Source organism: Triturus cristatus, chromosome 2_1, assembly GCF_964204655.1.
Source record: "Triturus cristatus chromosome 2_1, aTriCri1.1, whole genome shotgun sequence".
NCBI classification, from domain to species: Eukaryota; Metazoa; Chordata; class Amphibia; order Caudata; family Salamandridae; genus Triturus; species Triturus cristatus.
Window position 1 is genome coordinate 338,397,601 of NC_140581.1, and position 21,974 is coordinate 338,419,574.

Here is a 21,974-nt window from a genome sequence, read left to right on the forward strand (position 1 = left end):
GTGTCAGTGGAAAGGCCAATCTATCCCCCACAATCTACAACCCTACAATGCACACCTTTCATTCTGGGGAGGAGTCCCAGTGGAGAGGCCAATCCATGCCCATACCCTACTACACACACCTTTCAACCTGGGGAGAGGTATTAGTTGGAGAAGTCAGTCCCTCAACACACTGTTGTGCATAGCCATTGCCTGGGGAAGAAATGTCAGTGGAGAGGCCAGTCATCTGCACACCCTATTATGCACACCCGTCACCTTGACAGAAGTCTCTAGTTCCTCCCCACACCCTACTATGCACACATGTTGCCTTGAAGGCCATGTCTGGAGGGCTGCTCGCTGGGAGTTGGAAGCAGGGCCTGTCTGCTGGCCAGGCCCTGCAGCCAATCCCATGTCGGACACACAGCCAAAGTCTGTGCATGGTAGAAGTGGGCTTCCTGCAACAAGTTAGCTTTCCAAGGGGCCAGGCCCGGCTATCAAGCCCACACTGTGCACAGTCAAAGGCAAAGGTCATCTGTAGCATGGGGTTGACTTTACGCAATCAATCAATCAATCATATCATTTGTAAAGCGCACTACTTACCCATGAGGGTCTCAAGGCGCTGGGGGTGGGGAATGCTGCTACTGCTCGAAAAGCCAGGTCTTGAGGAGTCTTCTGAAGGTCAGAAGGTCTTGGGTCTGCCGTAGGTGGGTGGGGAGGGTGTTCCAGGTCTTGGCAGTGAGGTGGGAGAAAGATCTGCTGCCGGAGGTCACTCTTCGGATGCAGGGGACTGTGGCGAGGGCGAGGCCAGTGGAGTGGAGCTGGCTGGTGGGGGTGTAGAAGCTGAGTCGTCTGTTGAGGTATGCTGGTCCAGTGTTGTGGAGTGCCATGTGTGCATGGGTGAGGGGCTTGAAGGTTATCCTCCTGTTGACGGGGAGCTAGTGCAGGTCTCTCAGGTAGGGTGTGATGTGGCTGCGGTGAGGGATGTCGAGGATCAGGTGTGCCGAGGTGTTCTGGATGCGTTGCAGCCATCTCAGGAGTTTGGCCAAGGCTCCTGCGTTGACGGCGTTTCCATAGTCCAACCTGCTGCTGACGAGGGCCTGGGTGACCGTTATTCTCATTTCGGTGGGGATCCACTTGTAGATCTTGCAGAGCATGCAGAGGGTGTTAAAGCAGGAGGAAGAGATGGCATTGACCTGCTTAGTCATGGAGAGGGTGGAGTCGAGGATGACCCCTAGGTTGCGTGCATGGTCGGTGGGTGTTGGAGCAGTTCCCAGTGCGGTCGGCCACTAGGAGTCGTACCAGGCCGAAGGGGTGGATCCAAGGACGAGGACCTCCGTCTTGTCCAAGTTCAGCTTCAGTCAGCTGTTCCTCATCCATTCGGCGACTGCCTTTATTTCTTCATGGAGGTTGGTTTTGGCGGTGTGGGGGTCTTTGGTGAGGGAGAGGATCAGCTGGGTGTCATCAGCATAGGAGATGATGAGGTTGTGCAGTCGGGCGATGTGCACGAGTGGTGCCATGTAGATGTTAAACAGCGTTGGGCTGAGGGATGAGCCCTGGGGTACGCCACAGATGTTCTCGGTGGCTTCGAAGTGGAAGGGGGGGAGGCGGACTCTCTGTGTTTTGCTGGAGAGGAAGGAGGTGGTCCAGTCCAGGGCCTTCTCTTGGATCCCGGCGTCGTGGAGGCGTGATCGTAGTGTGCGGTGGCAGACCATGTCGAAGGCGGCTGACAGGTCCAGGAGGATGAGGGCCGGTGTTTCTCCGTTGTCTAGCAGGGTCCTGATGTCATTGGTGGCAGCGATGAGGGCAGTTTCAGTGCTGTGGTTGCTGTGGAACATGGACTGGGAAGGGTCCAGGATGCTTTTCTCTTCGAGGTAGCGGGTCAGTTGTTTGTTGACGGTCTTCTCGATGACCTTCGCCGGGAACGGGAGAAGGGAGATGGGCCGGAAGTAATATTACTTTATGTTAAATAACCTAGAAATTCACTGAAAAAACAGGTTATAGTGATGTTATAATTAGGAATTGTAATGACATCTTACTTTACATTTAAAAAAACTTAGAAACGCACCCTAAAGCCAAAGGTTTAAACAACAGTATAGTTCGATGAAACTGTCAGCAAAAACATACCATTTTAATCTAACACAGAAACTGAAATTCGCCAGTCATAGTTATTTCAAGTAACTATAAATTGTGCCCAAAAATAACTGTCACATGCACGCTCACCATGCAGAGTGTTGTCTTCAATGATTTCATTTTCATTTCGAATGTTGCAGTGATGTTATAAATGATGTCATTAAACATTTAATGACTGATTTATTATGCATGGTTATTAGCAGTGCATGGTCAGGGTGTGAATTATAGTTACTTCAGACAACCATAACTGGTAAATTTGAATGGTTTGTTGGTTAAAAATTGGATGTTTTAATTGACATTTTACCTAACTATAACGTCCTTTTAACCTTTTTTTTCGGTGTAATATATAAATATACATGTGATGTCCTGTCAACCAACTATGACAGTCTTTTGTCCATGACCATGCCTGGTTTTCATCATGTGGTGTTCAATGCACTTTGAATGTTAGATCTGGAGTGTGCCTTGTTATGTGAACAAGCCCAGCAAGGTGGGCGAAACGCTTCATCCTGCCATCCAGTCTTTAAAGAAATAAAGAATATCCAACAGCATCAAGTGGAATCTGTGTCCCCGTGTCTATATATATATATATATTTTTTTTTTTGGGGGGGGGGGGGTTTCCCACTGAAAAAACCATAGGTTTTAGGGAAAGTTAAAGTTAGTTGGACATTGCACTCGTACAAAACCCGTGAAATCCCCCCGTTATAGTTAGTTCAGCTAACTATAACTCACGCCCCCACAATGCACTGCTGATGATGTCACATATTACATCACTCATGACATGGCCAGTGACATCACTGATGACATCTCAAATGACATCACTGATGACATTCCTGATGACATCATCCAGTGACTGTGTGTTTCTGTAAAGTTTAAATATGTTTAACATATATAGGGAAAGGCATATTGAAGAATGAGTGGATGTGTAAGTGTCTGAATGGATGTTTTACCAGGTGCGTGACTGACTCTATACGTGAGTGGGTAAACATATCTTACTGAATGCATGGGTTAGTGACTAAACTGTGTGAATCTCTGTATCCGTCTGTTGGTGTGTAAGCGACTGCATGGGTTTGTGAATAACTACATAAATGTATATATGAGTTATTGATTGCTTGTCTGAGTATCTGTATGGGTGCCTGAGTGTTTGTGTGGTTGGGGTGTGTGTGACTCTGTGCATAGATGTGTGAGTGGATGATTCACTGGGTGCATAGTTTGAAGTGTGCATCTGTGATGGACTGTATGGGTGGGTGAGTGTGTGTATGGGTGTGTTAGTGAATGAATGTATATGTCATTGGTACATGTGTAAGTAACTACATATATGAAAGTCAGTCTATATGTGTGTTAGAGTATATAAATGGCTATAAGTGAAAGTGTGTGATTGTGAGAGTGGCTGCATGGATGAGTGTTTGCTTGTATCAGTGATTGTATAGGAACGTAAGAATGTGCTAGTATTTGTATGAGTAAGTAAGCTGGTGTGTGTATAACTGTAAAGGTGAGTAAATGGGAGTGTGAATAATTATTTGCATGACTGACTAGGTGTGTGAGTACCTCTATGGATGAGTGGCGGTGTGTGAGTGTCTATATAGGTTTATGAGTGCATATGATAGTCCTGTACTGAGTGACCATAAGTATGAGTGACTGTACGGGTGAGTGAGTGGATGTATGTGTAGACCTAAGAATCAGTGAGTGGGTATGTAGTTATTGGTGTGGGAGTGTCTATGGTTTTGAGAATGGCAGTCTGTAATTTAGTATGGGTGTATCTTAAAGTTATATTAGGGTGTGAGAAGATGCATGAAATTATCATGTGGATGATGTCATCAGTGATGTCACTGACCATGTAATGAGTGATGTAATATGTGACTTCAACAGCAGTGCATTGCGGGGGCGTGAGTTATAGTTAGCTGAACTAACTATAACGGGGGAATTTTATGGGTTTTGTACAAGTGCAATGTCCAACTAACTATAACTTTCCCTAAAACCTATGGTTTTTCCTGTGAATTTCTAAGGTTTGTTAAATGCTAATTTCTGACTATAACGTGCCTGAAACCTATGGTTTTTTCAGTGAATATATATATATATATATATATTCACTGAAAAAACCATGGGTTTCACACACGTTATAGTTAGGAATTAGCATTTAAAAAACCTTAGAAATTCAGTGAAAAAACCATAGGTTTCACACATGTTATAGTTAGCTGGACATTTTACTCGTAAAAAACCAATGAAATTGCCCCGTTATAGTTAGTTCAGCTAACTATAACTCGCGCGCCCGCAATGCACTGCTGATGACGTCACATATTACATCACTCATGACATGGTCAGTGACATCACTCATGACATCACTGATGACATCTCAAATGTGTGAAACCCATGGTTTTTTCAGTGAATTTGTACGGTTTTTTAAATGCTAATTCCTAACTATAACGTGTTTGAAACCCATGGTTTTTTCAGTGAATTTGCAAGGTTTTTAAAATGCTAATTTTTTTTTTATTCTTCAATTTTTTCTAACATATTTTTAATATTATTTTCTTACCTTTTATAAAGACTATGCTTAAATTTTTTAAATTCTTTAATATGTTTTTTTTATATATTTTTTAAAATAAACATGTAAAATTTATTTCCAGTTTTTTATTTTTTTTTATTTTTTTTTAGTACGCGTACCGTAAGCTCACGGTAAGCGTACGGTTTACGCAACGTCCGTAATCTTTCTACGCTGCTTGCGTATAGTTACGCACTTTGCGTAGCCGCGCGTACTGCGCGTGGGACGCGTGCGCGCTTACGCCACGCGCGCACGTTACGCGGAAGTGCCGGGGAGTGACTGTTATGCGCATGCGCGCAAGCGCGTGTCTTTTTTACGCGCATGCGCACTTTTGCCGTAAGCGTACCGTAAGCGTACCGTAAGCGTACGGTAGGTCATGTGATCATGAAACACAACTTTTGATTGGTTGAAACTACTTTCAGTTCTAGAACTCTCCTACACCACACCCATTCCCCTCATTTCTGCTTGTGATCCCTTGGGAGAAGGAGCTGGTTTGTCTTTGGGATACGATGGCAGAACAGCAGAGCCCTTCTGAGAGTGAGGCTAGCACCAGCAGCACTGTCTTGAGGCAGAGAGCGAGGAAACAAAAGCCTTCTTATGTTTGGGATTATTTTACTTTTCCTGAAGGCCAGCAAAAGGTGAATGCACCCTTAGTTACTTGCAGGCTGTGTCAGCGTGTACTTTCTAGAGGTAATCCTGACAGGAAGTATTCCTTTGGGAATCACACCATGAAGAGACACCTCCAGGATGTACACAGAAGGACACATGGTCATCTTTTTGGAGGTAACTCTTCAGAAAGACGAGCCAGTACATCCACAGCAGCTCAGCCTGGACCATCATCTGCAGGGCTGACTCCTTCTTCTGCAGGTCAGGTGAGCCCTTCATCTGTGGGGGGAGAATCTCCTTTTGCTGGCCCTCTGGAAATTAATCCTCGGTTTGCGAGGGTTGAAGTACGGTGCGCCACTTGTCACGATCTAATTACTTATAGGGAGACCAGTGTTTCCCTGGTGAACAGTAAAATAGATCAGCACACTTGTCGTACCGTCTAATATTCCCAATCTTTCTTTCCTCTGTCCCTGCATGAACACAACGGTTCTTTTAAGAGCCAACCTTATCTTTCATCTTTTTTTTACATATGTTTTTAAAAACTTTTTTTTATTTTTTTTTACCGTACGCGTACGGTGCGCGTACTTTTTTTTTTTTTTTTTTTAAAAAACACTAAAAATCATTTATGACATTACATTGACCTTGAGAGACTACAATTATTATTATTGACTTACCATACTCACTGAAAAAATATTTATTCATTTCTTTTTTTTAAAAATAGTTTTAAAAATGTTTGTAGTTTTCGTAAATTTTCTATATCTATCTGGAAAAAAAGGGAAAAGTATTAATATTTTAAAAACTTTTTATAATACAGTACACATATTTACATTTTTTCCCCAAAAATATTTTTGCCTTATTTTTGCTGTTTTCAGAATATATTGCATTTCACTATAAATTGTGAAAGCAATTGCATTCATCATTTTACAGCGGGCAAAAAAAAATACCAATCACAAAGATTGTATTAAAAAAGCCCTGATTCTTTTTTTACTTAAACTTAACATTATAGAAATGCATAATATTGTAAAAAAATATCATCTAATACCAATACTTATTCCTTTAAAATACCGTCTGATATGTTTGTTTCAGAAGTATAATCACAATATTATATCTCAAATAACTCCAAAAAACATCTGATTTCATTTCCTTTAGGCCAAATAGTAATTTTAAATTTTTGTTTGGATTAAATTACCAACGGTAATCCAATAAAATTCTAAAGTTTAATTTGTCCAGATCTCACAGATTCTCTGTAACATTTTGGTTCATGAAAATTTTTTGATTAATTTATTTAGTCCACAATAGAATTGGTTACTTTTCCACATGGCCAAATAGTAATTTTTGAAATCATTTTTGAAAAAATTTCCAATGGCAGTCCAATAACATTCCAAAATATAAAATGTGCAGAAGTTACCGATAATCTCAAAATTATTGGTTTTTCAAAATTTCATTAAAAATTAAAAAAGTCCACATTACAATTGGTTATCTTTCCATTAGGCCAAATGATAATTAAAAAAATATTTTTTTTACAAAATTGCAATGGTAATCCAGTAAAATGGTAAAATTGTTTTGTCCAGATCTTGCCAAGTCTCTCTAAAATTTAGGTTTCAGGAAGATTAGATATGAATTTGCTAAATCAAAAGGCAAACGTTGTTTGAAATTCAATTGAGAATCATTACACAGTGTCCAGCCTTTTTCACATTTAAGATAAACTGTGTAATGTCCAGAAGTAACAGTAGGTCCATCATGGAAAATTATTGCAACAGTTACAAAAGTTTTTCCTGAAATTGATAATTGCTGTCCTGTAAACTTCTTTATTAAAGTATCCAATTTTGAACCATCAGCTCTACATCGTTGCATCATTAAAATTACATACTGTCCGTATTCCTTTAAAATTAATGTTGACAACATGTCAGAATTACACTCACCACATTTCATGCTATGATTAGCATCTTTAACTAATTTTGCAAAAGTGACTGTTTTACTCTCTGGCAATGTCAAATAAATAAACCTTTCATTATCAACAATAGAGCCACTTATATTATAACAATTATCACAACTATGTTCCCATTTATAAGAGAGACCAAAAAAAATGTCAATGGGAACTCCTTCTTCTTCCACTACCTGAAGAAAATACATCAAAAATTCATGTGCATCTTGCTGTTCATTTTGAGAAAACTGTGTTCGTCCTGAACATACATCTAAAAGTTTTCTAATGTCAGTAGCACTTTCTATTTGAGTTTTATCTTTACTCAGCTTTTGAAAAAGGAGACTCAGCTCTGAACAGAATCTTTTTCCCTGATTTACTATTATCTGCTCTTGCAAACTTTCCAGATAAAATGCAACATTCAGCACTACATTTGCGTAGCAGTTGACACCAGAGCTATTTTCAAAATGACATCCTACAACCTGTTCTTCATTTTCCTTTTTCTTTTTGCTTGCAATTACATCACTCCTCTTTTTTTTCCTCTTCTCTACATCTTCACTACAGATATTCTCATTTTTCCTTTTACGAGAAACTACACGTTTCTCCAACACAGGATACTGACCTAAATGAGGAGCATAGCTTCTTCTTAATCTATTATACTCCTTTACACAATTTGTATCAGCACTAACTTTTGATTCTTCAAAGTCTATCATGAATAAACCTGATAATGTTTTGACTCGTGACAAAGCAACATATGCCATACCTTCTTTGAACACAGTTGAACCAATGTTCACAAATGCACAATCTACAGTCAATCCTTGAGACTTGTGAATAGTTACAGCATATGCTAGAGAAAACGGAAACTGCTTCCTACGTACATATAAGTCTTTCACAAGCATAAAACGAACTGTACAACGACAAATATCTTTAACTTCATCTATCTGATCAAATTTTATTTTTAAACATTCAATTCCTTCTTTTTTCTGATAATTAATAAAACCCACAACTCTTCCCATCGCTCCATTAACTAAACCTTTCTCAACATCCAAATTTCTCCTTAAAAACACTCTACAGTTCATGCAAACATATAGATTTTTTTCTAATCCAGCTGTTTTGGAGATGTTCTTCTCTAGTGAGTCCAATTTATTTTTCAGTTTGCCTGTTACTGTGACAGTAATTCTTCCATCCTCAATTTTGTCCACTGCTTCCAATTTCCTGATCTCTTCCTTTTCCAATTTCAAAAGCTCCTCATTGAATATTGAGCATTCACGTAGAGTTGGCATTAAGCAGATGACACTTTTGTTTTCTGCAATATTCTTGTATATTTTCTCTGCAACTATTTCTTCCTTTGGAAATAAATTATGTAGCAGCCGACTCTGTAATGCTTTTTTGCCAACTTCTGTGAGTAGTCCAATTCTGATATCTTTCAGAATACTTCCATATTCTTCATCGTTTGCTTGCCTCATATTAGTTGTAAGTTCCTTGTACTCAAAGAAGGACCAAATATTTGTATTTCCGATGCTTCCCAATGACTTCTTCGTGTCTTCATGTGTCACAGTATTAAACACTGGTTGTCCTTTAACTGGAGTAAGTTGCAAAAGATCTCCAAAAACTATGACGTGTTTTCCACCAAATAACACGTCATAGTCTGTCTTCAAAATTTGCTGCATTCTTAAATGCACAAAGGCAAGCATTAAGTTTGATACCATGCTCACCTCATCAATAATGAGAACTTGCATCTTCTTCAATACTCGTGAAACTTCCAAGGATGCTTCTCCAGTTAGCTTGTTGAATTGTATTTTGTTCTCATGCTCCACTGGTAACATTAGCAAACGATGTAAGGTGATTCCTTTTATGTTATATGCTGCTAACCCAGTTGGAGCAGTAACCACACAAGACAAAGTAGAATCCGTTTTTTGCTTTAGGTAGCTTCTGATGACTTTAATTAGGAAACTTTTTCCAGTGCCAGCTTGTCCGCTTACATACATCCTGATTGGATGAAATGATGTGCATGAGCACTCTTTTTTTACATGTAGAAATCCGTGATCAATTTTGTTTTTGATCTCTTCATAAATTTGTTGCTGCTCTTGATTCAGTTGTCTTTCCAAATTTTCTAAGTCTATAAATTCTTCTTGAGCTTGATTCATAGCCGTTTCCACTTCATTCATGGCTATTGATGCTTCATTTTCAACGATTGGTTGTCCTAGGGGATCTTGACTGTGTGTTCCTGAACTTTGGCTGTCCTGAGAACTGTCTCTAGCTATTTCTGCTGCAATTGTAGTTTCCTGTTCAATTTCTTCATTTAACATTTGCAGATAAGTTGTGAATGTATTGCATTGTATGCTGTCTTTGCAAGCATTAAATGAATCCTCATAGCTTTGAAATTCTCCCAGTAGTTCATCCTCTGTACGCCATGGTTTAAACAACTGTAAAAGAGCCAAGTAGTAAAATTCTTTCTTGTCGGTAGTGTCGCAACTCAGCTTCCGGTGATTTATCAAACTTCCTTTGGTTTGCTTCACCAAACATCCTTCTTCACCAACAACTTTATATTTTCCATTATTAATGTCTTCTGCAGCTTTCCGTGAATAAATGTAGTTCTGCAACACTTCATAGAGACACATGTTCTCCAGATGATGACTTCTCTTGGGATAATATGTGTCCAACATGTTTGTTTTCAATATATCTGTACTTTCTGGGTCATTCTCGGCCAAATATTCAATTTCTCCAACAGATTTCAGTACCCGATTTCTCATTGCTGCAAGGCCTAAACTTGCCCAAATTATTCTTCTTGACTTCGAGTAGAGACTTGCAGAAGATAACCTATCTGAACATTCGTAGGATCCAATTTCTCGATGCGATAACATCTTCAAACTGAAACTGTACAGCTTCTTACTGACAGTCTTCTCGTGAGAAATCTCTTCCCACATTTCCTTCAATTCTGTTTTTTCTGATTTCGTAATGTAAGACGTTACATATCGTGCAACAGCAATGGAATTGTCAGCTACATACTGTATATCCATGTTAGCGTTCCACATGGATAAAATGACTGGGTTGTAGTCATTTATATTTTTTGATTCTTCTTTTCTTTTAAGGTTGTAGGTATTCTTAGGTGATTTTCTTGTGATAGTATGTCTCACAGCTGACATAAAACTGTTTACTCTTCCATTTGAAAGAACAGGTCTAGGAAATCCAAATCGACATTTAGAGTAGTATTTTTCTTTGCTCTTGTATTTCCGTCGACAGTATTTTCCACACCGATGACTTTGGAAACGTAAAACTTGCTCCTTTAACTTGTTCTCTTCTGTGCTTTTTGGTATACCACATGTTGCATATTCTTCAATGTAAGATAACACTGCTTCATCAGTATCTGTTCCAAACTTTGGGGCATCCTTGATCCACAACAGCATATGAATATGAGGAGCACCTCTTGCCTGGTACTCTTTTCTCCAAAAGAAATCCACTACTTCTCCAAGGGGTGGATTTTTTTTATTGCAGATGAAGGACATCATAGCCTCAAATCTATGATTGAAATATCTGCAAACATTAACCGGATCCAATGAGCACAGTTCTCCTGCTGTCTTGTATTCGATGTTTTTAATGTTTGAATTGGCCTCTCGTAGAAAATCCAGTAAATCATCCCAAGCGTACTCGGCACAGCTTAGGGTAAGGAACCATGTTGGTGTTCCTAAATTGCGTAACATGCATTTTAGTTCACCATGGCGTCGGTACCAATATTCATTTGTCCCACGCTGACAAGCCATCAGATTGATCAGTTGTGTTTCCAAATGATCATCTCGGTGCTGCACTTTCTCCATAAAATCCTTAGCAGACACATTTTGTAAATGTACTCCACTTTTTAAAATGTGATTTACTGCATAAGACAGTGCAGACAAGTCGCTTTCAAATAAAAGATGGAACAAATAAGGAATACTTTGTCGAAATCTGGGATCTTCAGCATATAGTCTTGTAGTCCGATACTCTGAAGCTGGAATCTGTTCTGGACGTTCATCGTATCGTCCTCCTTTTCCCGTAGGAAACAGCTGGGGAAAACATCGAGCTTCCAAGCTCTCCTCCCATACACTCACGGGAGTTCCTTTTGCTTTCTTCATCTGAAAGAGATCAATATTGTCTCCCGTAACTTCTTTCGAATGAAGAGGATGTATGCTAAAATGTTCATAAATTTCTTCTTCCTTTGTCTTGTCCACTTTTTCAATTTGTCCAGTTGGTGTTTCTGTGTCTTCTTGAAAATCTTCGTCTTCTTCTTCTTCTTCTATATAAATTGCTTCATACCATTTGTTATTTTTTTTCAAATACAAATTTGCTCTTTGTACTTTCCGCACATCTACCAGCTCCTGCCAAATCTTCTTATTCTTTGTAGGTACACCATTAACCAGAATAATTAATGGTTCAGTTTCCAAAGTATCCGCATCAATAGTTTCCATATTTTTTTTCAAATCCAAGGGCAAATACACCACTCTACCTTTTAAACCTCTCAGTAAATCTGAAGGAGGTAATTTACCAGTTTTGGGCTCCATACGTACTATGGTCTGGAACGGATGAACACATTGAATGAGTATAGACTCATATGTATTTAATTCAGAAAGTTCAGCAGGAATAGCATCCAATTCTAAATTATTATGTACAGCTCTGGTCGGCATTCTATTTTCCTCTAACTTGTTGTAACAGTATTTACAAATACGCTGATCTTCACCCAATTCAAAACAATTTTCAAGAAATATATATGTGGCAAAATCCTTCCACTTATAATTATCTTCATTTTCACTCTTTCTGTAGAGATCAACATTCCTAGTTTGTTTTCTATAATGAGTTCTGCGGCAACAAATACAAGTAACATTTGGTCTTTCATTAGAGACTATTGCAAATTTTGTTATGTGATCATTAAATGTCTTACTTACAGAAGGTTCTACATTCTCTTCCACTTCTTCCTCATTTACTGTGTCCTTCTCTGCACTGTTTTGTTCAGGACCAAAGTAACAAAACTGAATTTCATCAACAACCTTCTCTACATCTGATACCGTTCCTCGGAACAGAGCCCTATTCAATTCATTTAACTTTATTGCTGGACTTTTGGCAAAATACAACCGTCTCACAAACTTTCTCATTTCAGTATGATGAACAGCCAGCATCCTAAAATGATGGAAAACACTATTGCACACTTTTCTAGATAGACAAGCCAGAGAATGACCCTGCAAACCAGTATTCTCTCTCACTCTGCATGGATCCAGACTTTGAAGCACCTTAATCTTCTGTTTTACACTTTTTTTGCTATATTCTCTTAGAAACTCTCGAAATCTGTCAATAGATTCCTGACGCACAGTGCAAATACTACTACAATTCCAAGTGTACACTGGGGCTTTAGGACGTCTCCCCATTGCCTCATCTGCCATCACTTGTACCTCATCTCTTGGAACCATTATCTCCTTCTCCATTATGCAACCATTTTTTACTTCGTATGAACGACCTCTGGTGTCAACTGCATGCAGCAAACTATTACTTTGAAAATAGCTCTCTTCATTAAAAAAAGGTTCACTACTTGAACTATGCATCCACTTTCCTAAAAACACTTTACAAAAGTTTGTTCTGTTCACTACTCTTTTGCTTTTGCTTTGTGATTTCAGTACATTAACCATTTTATCTAATGTACGCATCCTATTCAAAATTAAAATGAATAGTTTCCTTTTTAATTCTAATGCTTTTGCTGCAATGGCTTCAATTTCTTTTTTTCTCTTATAAAATTTAGCCTTTTGCTTATATTTCTTCACATCCTTTATCAAATTGGACATAACTCTTCTCTGAAACATTTTTCTACGTATCTCTTTAAACGCTGTTTTTCTGTTTATGTAAAACTTTTCAGTTGCAGAAGGTATATTTGCATTAACTAAATTCTCAATTTTTTGCTGTTCTCTTCGTTTTGTTACATTCTTTCCAGGACAGACATTTTGTACATTTTTCTTTGTTTTGAATATTTTTTTAAGAAATTGTTTTTTCTGCTTACCAGAAGATTTTTTCTTTTTCCCAACATGAGCATCTTCTACTAACTTTGGTCCTCCAGTTGTCTTCAAATATAGTTTTTTTTTTAGCGTTTTTTGAACTCTAGATTTTGTAGGCATCTTAAATTTTGTTCACTGTTCTTCAGCAATACCTGAAAAAAACTAAAAAAAAATCCTTTATTGTATTTAAATATATTACTACATTTCTTTTCACAATAGTCACAAAACGAAATTTCTTTGCCAATTTGAATGCACACAAACTGCTCTTTTTTTTGGGCAAGTGAAAATCACTTTTACAAACTGTCACATTATGAAACCACTTTTCAGATTTTTTAAAAAGCCCATGTCCAGAGTGCTACACTCCAGCAAGGGCAACCAGCCTTAGTGAAGCTGAATGTATTTGCATTACAGACTGAAACCTGAAAACCCCACTCGCTTGTAAATACTGTGCATGACTATACATGGCAAGCACATGGGTGTGTGCTAAGACTCTGCTTCTTCCCCCAAAAATTCGCTCCCCCTTTCCATCTAATGCAACTGTGAAATCACCAGAGCAAGACGCAATAAATCTCTGCCTATAATTCCTCTATGCACACAGAGTCATGTTTTCACATTAGTCCCAAAACGAAATTTCTTTGCCAATTTGAAAGCACACTTACTGCTCTTTTTTTTTCCGGGCCAAGTGAAAATCACTTTTACAGACTGACACATTATGAAACCTTTTTTTTTAATTTATTTAAATGCACATGTCCAAACTGTTTTTTCAGACCACCACCATGTGTATTCTCGGTGACTGCCTACACTCCAGCAAGGGCAACCAGCCTTAGTGATGCTGAATGTATTTGCATTACAGACTGAAACCTGAAAACCCCACTCGCTTGTAAATACTGTGCATGACTATACATGGCAAGCACATGGGTGTGTACTAAGACTCTGCTTCTTCCCCCAAAAATTCGCTCCCCCTTTCCATCTAATGCAACCAGCCTTAGTGATGCTGAATGTATTTGCATTACAGACTGAAACCTGAAAACCCCACTCGCTTGTAAATACTGTGCATGACTATACATGGCAAGCACATGGGTGTGTGCTAAGACTCTGCTTCTTCCCCCAAAAATTCGCTCCCCCTTTCCATCTAATGCAACTGTGAAATCACCAGAGCAAGACGCAATAAATCTCTGCCTATAATTCCTCTCTGCACACAGAGTCATGTTTTCACATTAGTCCCAAAACGAAATTTCTTTGCCAATTTGAAAGCACACTTACTGCTCTTTTTTTTTCCGGGCCAAGTGAAAATCACTTTTACAGACTGACACATTATGAAACCTTTTTTTTTAATTTATTTAAATGCACATGTCCAAACTGTTTTTTCAGACCACCACCATGTGTATTCTCGGTGACTGCCTACACTCCAGCAAGGGCAACCAGCCTTAGTGATGCTGAATGTATTTGCATTACAGACTGAAACCTGAAAACCCCACTCGCTTGTAAATACTGTGCATGACTATACATGGCAAGCACATGGGTGTGTGCTAAGACTCTGCTTCTTCCCCCAAAAATTCGCTCCCCCTTTCCATCTAATGCAACTGTGAAATCACCAGAGCAAGACGCAATAAATCTCTGCCTATAATTCCTCTATGCACACAGAGTCATGTTTTCACATTAGTCACAAAACAAAATTTCTTTGCCAATTTGAAAGCACACTTACTGCTCTTTTTTTTTTCGGGGCAAGTGAAAATCACTTTTTACAATTGGAAATCACTTTTACAGACTGACACATTATGAAACCTATTTTTTTGATTTATTTCAATGCACATGTCCAAGCTGTTTTTTCAGACCACCACCATGTGTATTCTCGGTGACTGCCTACACTCCAGCAAGGGCAACCAGCCTTAGTGATGCTGAATGTATTTGCATTACAGACTGAAACCTGAAAACCCCACTCGCTTGTAAATACTGTGCATGACTATACATGGCAAGCACATGGGTGTGTGCTAAGACTCTGCTTCTTCCCCCCAAAATTCGCTCCCCCTTTCCATCTAATGCAACTGTGAAATCACCAGAGCAAGACGCAATAAATCTCTGCCTATAATTCCTCTATGCACACAGAGTCATGTTTTCACATTAGTCCCAAAACGAAATTTCTTTGCCAATTTGAAAGCACACTTACTGCTCTTTTTTTTTTCGGGGCAAGTGTAAATCACTTTTACAGACTGACACATTATGAAACCACCATGTGTAACTACAACAAAAACAATTCCCATTTCTATTATTCATTTCTTAAGTTACCACATACATCCCCTCTCAAACTGTAAACTCACCTTTAAAATTAGTTAGTTGTGAAAGAAATGTGACACTCAAACAGCAGATTATCAGAGCCAGGATCTCTGTTGTGTTCACCTCTCTCCTCTCAGCAGAACCAGATAATGGCAAACTTTCCCTCTTTTTTTCCACACATATACTTGTAAGTTTCAAATCTCAGTGCTTCCCCCTTTTTTTCAAATGTAATCACACATTTCTATTGGTTGAAAACCAACCCTTTTCCAAAAGTACCCTTCCCCCAACTTGACTTCTGCCTAGTACCCTTCCCCCAACTTGACTTCTGCCTGCTACCATAGCAACAGCTCATGGAACACTGCTGTGTGGAGTTAGGTCAGAAGTTCGCCACACAATGTTTCAATTCCACAGAGCAAGAGTGCTTGACTTTTCAAACCTTACAGCAAATCCATAGTACTGTTCTTTGGTTACACATTTTTTTGTACCAATACAAAACATGCTTCTATTAATTTACACATACAGCCTAGTTTTTTTTCTAGAATGGTATGAAACAGCCAATCAGTTCTTTTTGTTTTGTTAAAAATATGTATGCCTCCATTTCCAAACTGTCTTTCTTTTCATATTGCCATTCTACTGAAAGACACCTCCTGAGTGCATCCAGTTCTCCTTTGAAGATGTTCACAGTGTGGATTGTAGGGCACAGCTATGTCTTCTGGAGTGAAAAGTTTGCAGAGAAAACAGGTATGGTGAGAGACCTTGCTTTGCCAAATGTAGACATTAAATGGATTGGTCAGAGAGGGTTAAAGTGGCACCAATTGATGCCATTGGTGAAATCCTTCATTCAAATCCAACACCCTGACCTCATAATAGTGCACTGTGGTGGCAATGACCTAGGCACTTTGACTGGGGTAGGTCTGGAAATGCTTATGAAGGACACCTTTGCACAACTGTTTACACTTTTCCCTAAAACTGCCTTTGTGTTTTCCAACATATGCCAAAGGCAAAAATGGAACAGGTCCAATAATTTCTGTCCGCAGATTGACAAAGCAAGAAAGCACGTCAACAAATCTGTTTCTGCTTTCCTCCGTGACTATGGTATGGGTGCCATTTACCACAACAACTTGCGTTATGACATGCAAGACATTTATAGAGGAGATGGTGTGCACTTCAATGATGAAGGGAACAGAGTCTTCCTCTTGAACCTTAGACTCTGCATCGGTACTTACTTGTAGGTACCACTAAAAAAATGACTTCATAAACACAACAGCTCTTTTTAGAGCTCCCTAATTTCTAAACTCTTAATTCGTCATTTCATTTATTCATTTTTATTTTTTTTAACCGTACGCTTACCGTAAGCTTACCGTACGCGTACCCCGTGATTTTTTAAAAAATCAATAAATGTTTTTTTTGTACTTTTCTGTCCTTCTTTGACCCCCTTACAAATGTTAGGGGGTCTGTAACTCTCCTCCTTGCCCCCTTTTCTTGTTTTCTCTCTTTTTTTTTCAGAGTGAAACACAGAAAATGGCGGCCGCCGCTTCCTGGTTTCGGCCGATTCGAATGTTTACTAAGATCTAAGAGCCAATCAGAATCGCGCTCGCGCACGCCACCGTACGCTTACGGTAAGCGTACGGTAAGCGTACCGTAAGCGGGCTCAGATATATATATTGATTTAAACGCTATTTTCTCAGAATCTACTGAACAGATTTACACCAAACCTACAAAAGGCACTTCCTTGACCTAGGGACTACCTCTCTGCCAAATTTTGAGTAATTCTGTTCAGCCGTTCGGGCTGTAGCTCGTTCTAAAGGTCCTATGGAAAAATGCATGGGAAAAACGCGTTTTGGGACCCCCCTTTTATCTCAGCCCCCGCTTGACGGATCCCCCCGAGACTTTCAGGGTAGGAGCGGAGCGTAGCGCCCCACCTATTTTGAGAAATTCGCGAGGATTCGTCGACCGGCGCCAAAGTTATTCAAAATAGAATGTTGAGGTTTTCCTATGGAAACGTGGTCCTAACTATAACTACCTACTAGCGACCGCCAGTAGGTAATATATATATATATATATATATATATATACTGCTACTGGGGTGTCCAACAAACGAGCAGCACTTGAACGTGCGTGTACCTTCCCCAAAGTATTTCATCTGGTATGGGCAGTTCCTTGTTTGAACACTTTCAAAGCACCTGATTCGCCTGACGCATTTCGTTAATCACTTCTTCAGAGGCAATCAGAGGAGTGCATTGCGGTGCCTCTCTTCCTCCTTACATTCGGCCATATTGTGCGCCCAAATGGGCTGTTCTGTATGAAAACAACACATTGCCTTGTGGGAGTTGAAGTCCTTTTATTAAAACCTGAATGGATGCGCTCCTAATTCGTGCAAGGTAAAGCTCTCACATGAGCCTCAAACACAGGAACTGTCCTTAATCCATCAGGCATGCCCCACGAACTGGACTCATCTTGCTTACGTGTCCCGTGGCCCCCCTTTGATCCGGGGTGATCAAAGGGGGTGAATATATATATATTCACTTAAAAAACCATAGGTTTTACACATGTTATAGTTAGGTGGATATTTCACTCGTAAAAAACCAATGAAATTCCCCCGTTATAGTTAGTTCAGATAACTATAACTCGCGCACCCGCAATCCACTGCTCATGACATCACATATTACATCACTCATGACATGGTCAGTGGCATCACTCATGACATCACTGATGACATCATCCTTGTGATAGAGTGGCGGTCGCGCGAGTTATAGTTATCTGAACTAACTATAACGGGGGAATTTCATTGGTTTTTTACGAGTGAAATATCCACCTAACTATAACATGTGTGAAACCTATGGTTTTTTAAGTGAATTTGCAAGGTTTTTTAAATGCTAATTCCTAACTATAACGTGTGTGAAACCTATGGTTTTTTCAGTGAATTTGTATGGTTTTTTAAATGCTAATTTATTTATGTATAATTTTTTTTATATATTTATTTTACAATAAACTACGTATAAAATTATTATTTTTTTTTTTTTGGTTTTCACCGTGCGTGCACCCCCGCGATTTAAAAAAAAATAAAAAAAATGTTCTGCCTTCGGGGTCCTTCAGGGACCCCCTGACAAAGGCTAGGGGGTCAGGAACTCTCTACCCTGCCCCCTTTTCACGTTCGCCACCTTCCTTTTTCACTCTCGCACTGATAACAAACAAAATGGCGGCCGACACTTCCTGATTTCGGCCGATTCGAACGTTGACTAACATGTAACCACCAATCAGAATTACGCTCGCGCACGTTAGGGTGCTCGCACGGTGCGCGCACCCTGCGCGGGTATAGATATTGATATGCTTTTAAATGCTATTTTCTCAGGAAATACTGAACAGATTTACACCAGACCTGCAAAAGGCACTTCCTTGACCTTATGGCTACCTCTGCCAAATTTCAAGTAATTCTGTTCAGCCGTTCGGGCTGTAGCTGCGTCTAAAGGTCCTATAGAAAAATGCATGGGGAAAACGCGTTTTGGGACCCCCCTTTTTTCTTGGCCCCCGCTTGACGAATCACCCCGAGACTTTCAGGGTAGGAGCTGAGCGGAGCGCCCCATTAGTTTTGAAAATTTCGCGAGGATTCGTCAACCGGCGCCAAAGTTATTCAAAATAGAATTTTGAGATTTCCTATGGAAACACGGTCCTAACTATAACTATCTACTGGCGACCGCCAGTAGATAATATATATATATATATATATATATATATATATATATATATATATATATATGTATATGTATATGTATATGTATATGTATATGTATTACCTACTGGCGGTCGCCAGTAGGTAGTTATAGTTAGGACCACGTTTCCATAGGAAATCCGCAACATTCTATTTTGAATAACTTTGGCGCCGGTCGACGAATCCTCGCGAATTTTTCAAAATAGGTGGGGCGCTACGCTCCGCTCCTACCCTAAAAGTCTCGGGGGGATTCGTCAAGCGGGGGCTGAGATAAAAGGGGGGTCCCAAAACGCGTTTTTCCCATGCATTTTTCCATAGGACCTTTAGACACAGCTACAGCCCGAACGGCTGAACAGAATTACTTGAAATTTGGCAGAGAGGTAGCCATAAGGTCAAGGAAGTGCCTTTTGCAGGTCTGGTGTAAATCTGTTCAGTATTTCCGGAGAAAATAGCATTTAAAAGCATATATATATCTATATGCGCGCAGGGTGCGCGCACCGTGCGAGCACCGTGCGAGCACCCTAACGTGCGCGAGCGTAATTCTGATTGGTGGTTACATGTTAGTCAACGTTCGAATCGGTCGAAATCAGGAAGTGTCGGCCGCCATTTTGTTTGTTTTCAGTGCGAGAGTGAAAAAGGAAGGTGGCGAACGTGAAAAGGGGGCAGGGTAGAGAGTTCCTGACCCCCTAGCCTTTGTCAGGGGGTCCCTGAAGGACCCCGAAGGCAAAAAAAACATTTTTTTTTTTTTAAAATCGCGGGGGTGCGCGCACAGTGCGCGCACCCTGAAAAACACAAAAAAAATAAAAAAAAAATTTAAAAAAATAAATAAATAATTCGCAGGGTGAAAACCAAAAAAAAAAAAAATAATAATTTTTAATACGTAGTTTATTGTAAAATAAATATATAAAAAAAATAATACATAAATAAATTAGCATTTAAAAAACCGTACAAATTCACTGAAAAAACCATAGGTTTCACACACGTTATAGTTAGGAATTAGCATTTAAAAAACCTTGCAAATTCACTTAAAAAACCATAGGTTTCACACATGTTATAGTTAGCTGGACATTTCACTCATAAAAAACCAATGAAATTCCCCCGTTATAGTTACTGCAGGCAACTATAACTCACGCGACCGTAATCCTCTGCTGATGCTAATACTGTATTTAGACACTTATTTACCCATGTCTTCTTCCATTAATCTTTAGCTATACATATATTACAAATATTTATTTTTCAGAAAGACACATATATCATCAGTGATGTAATATCTGACGTCATCAGCGGAGGATTGCGGTCGCGTGAGTTATAGTTGCCTGCAGTAACTATAACGGGGGAATTTCATTGGTTTTTTATGAGTGAAATGTCCAGCTAACTATAACATGTGTGAAACCTATGGTTTTTTAAGTGAATATATATATATATATATATATATATATATATATATATATCCAAACGAAGGTTTGCTCAAAGCAGTGAAGACGCCACACGCGATGTCTTGTTCCACCTTTAATTGTAGGGTAGGCAGCAGCAAAATACAGTCGTGACCTTCCAGCGCTATATTCGCCATACATTTCAGACGCGTTTCGGGATAGTCCCCTTGATCACTGGTATGGCGTGTGGTGGGAGACAGCTGTGCAAAATGAACTCACACTCGCGATTGTTTTTGAAATAGTCCCGCCCTCTGGGGCGTGTGCAAAAGTGCATGCTGGTTCTTAGAGTTCCAAAGAGTAAATCCATAGTGGAGCCGCTGTTTTAACCCTTCCAATTTTAAATTTCACCATCGGGTCGCTGTAACGGACAGGGCTGTTCTTGTTGCTTGTCTTGTGCCACACCGAACAGGCAACACCGCTCCTTGATTGCACTGTCGTTTTACAGTGCAAGGATCCGTTTCACAACGGTGGGGCACCTTCGTGGCCAGAGCGGGCCACTATACATCCAAACGAAGGTTTGCTCAAAGCAGTGAAGACGCCACACGCGATGTCTTGTTCCACCTTTAATTGTAGGGTAGGCAGCAGCAAAATACAGTCGTGACCTTCCAGCGCTATATTCGCCATACATTTCAGACGCGTTTCGGGATAGTCCCCTTGATCACTGGTATGGCGTGTGGTGGGAGACAGCTGTGCAAAATGAACTCACACTCGCGATTGTTTTTGAAATAGTCCCGCCCTCTGGGGCGTGTGCAAAAGTGCATGCTGGTTCTTAGAGTTCCAAAGAGTAAATCCATAGTGGAGCCGCTGTTTTAACCCTTCCAATTTTAAATTTCACCATCGGGTCGCTGTAACGGACAGGGCTGTTCTTGTTGCTTGTCTTGTGCCACACCGAACAGGCAACACCGCTCCTTGATTGCACTGTCGTTTTACAGTGCAAGGATCCGTTTCACAACGGTGGGGCACCTTCGTGGCCAGAGCGGGCCACTATACATCCAAACGAAGGTTTGCTCAAAGCAGTGAAGACGCCACACGCGATGTCTTGTTCCACCTTTAATTGTAGGGTAGGCAGCAGCAAAATACAGTCGTGACCTTCCAGCGCTATATTCGCCATACATTTAAGACGCGTTTCGGGATAGTCCCCTTGATCACTGGTATGGCGTGTGGTGGGAGACAGCTGTGCAAAATGAACTCACACTCGCGATTGTTTTTGAAATAGTCCCGCCCTCTGGGGCGTGTGCAAAAGTGCATGCTGGTTCTTAGAGTTCCAAAGAGTAAATCCATAGTGGAGCCGCTGTTTTAACCCTTCCAATTTTAAATTTCACCATCGGGTCGCTGTAACGGACAGGGCTGTTCTTGTTGCTTGTCTTGTGCCACACCG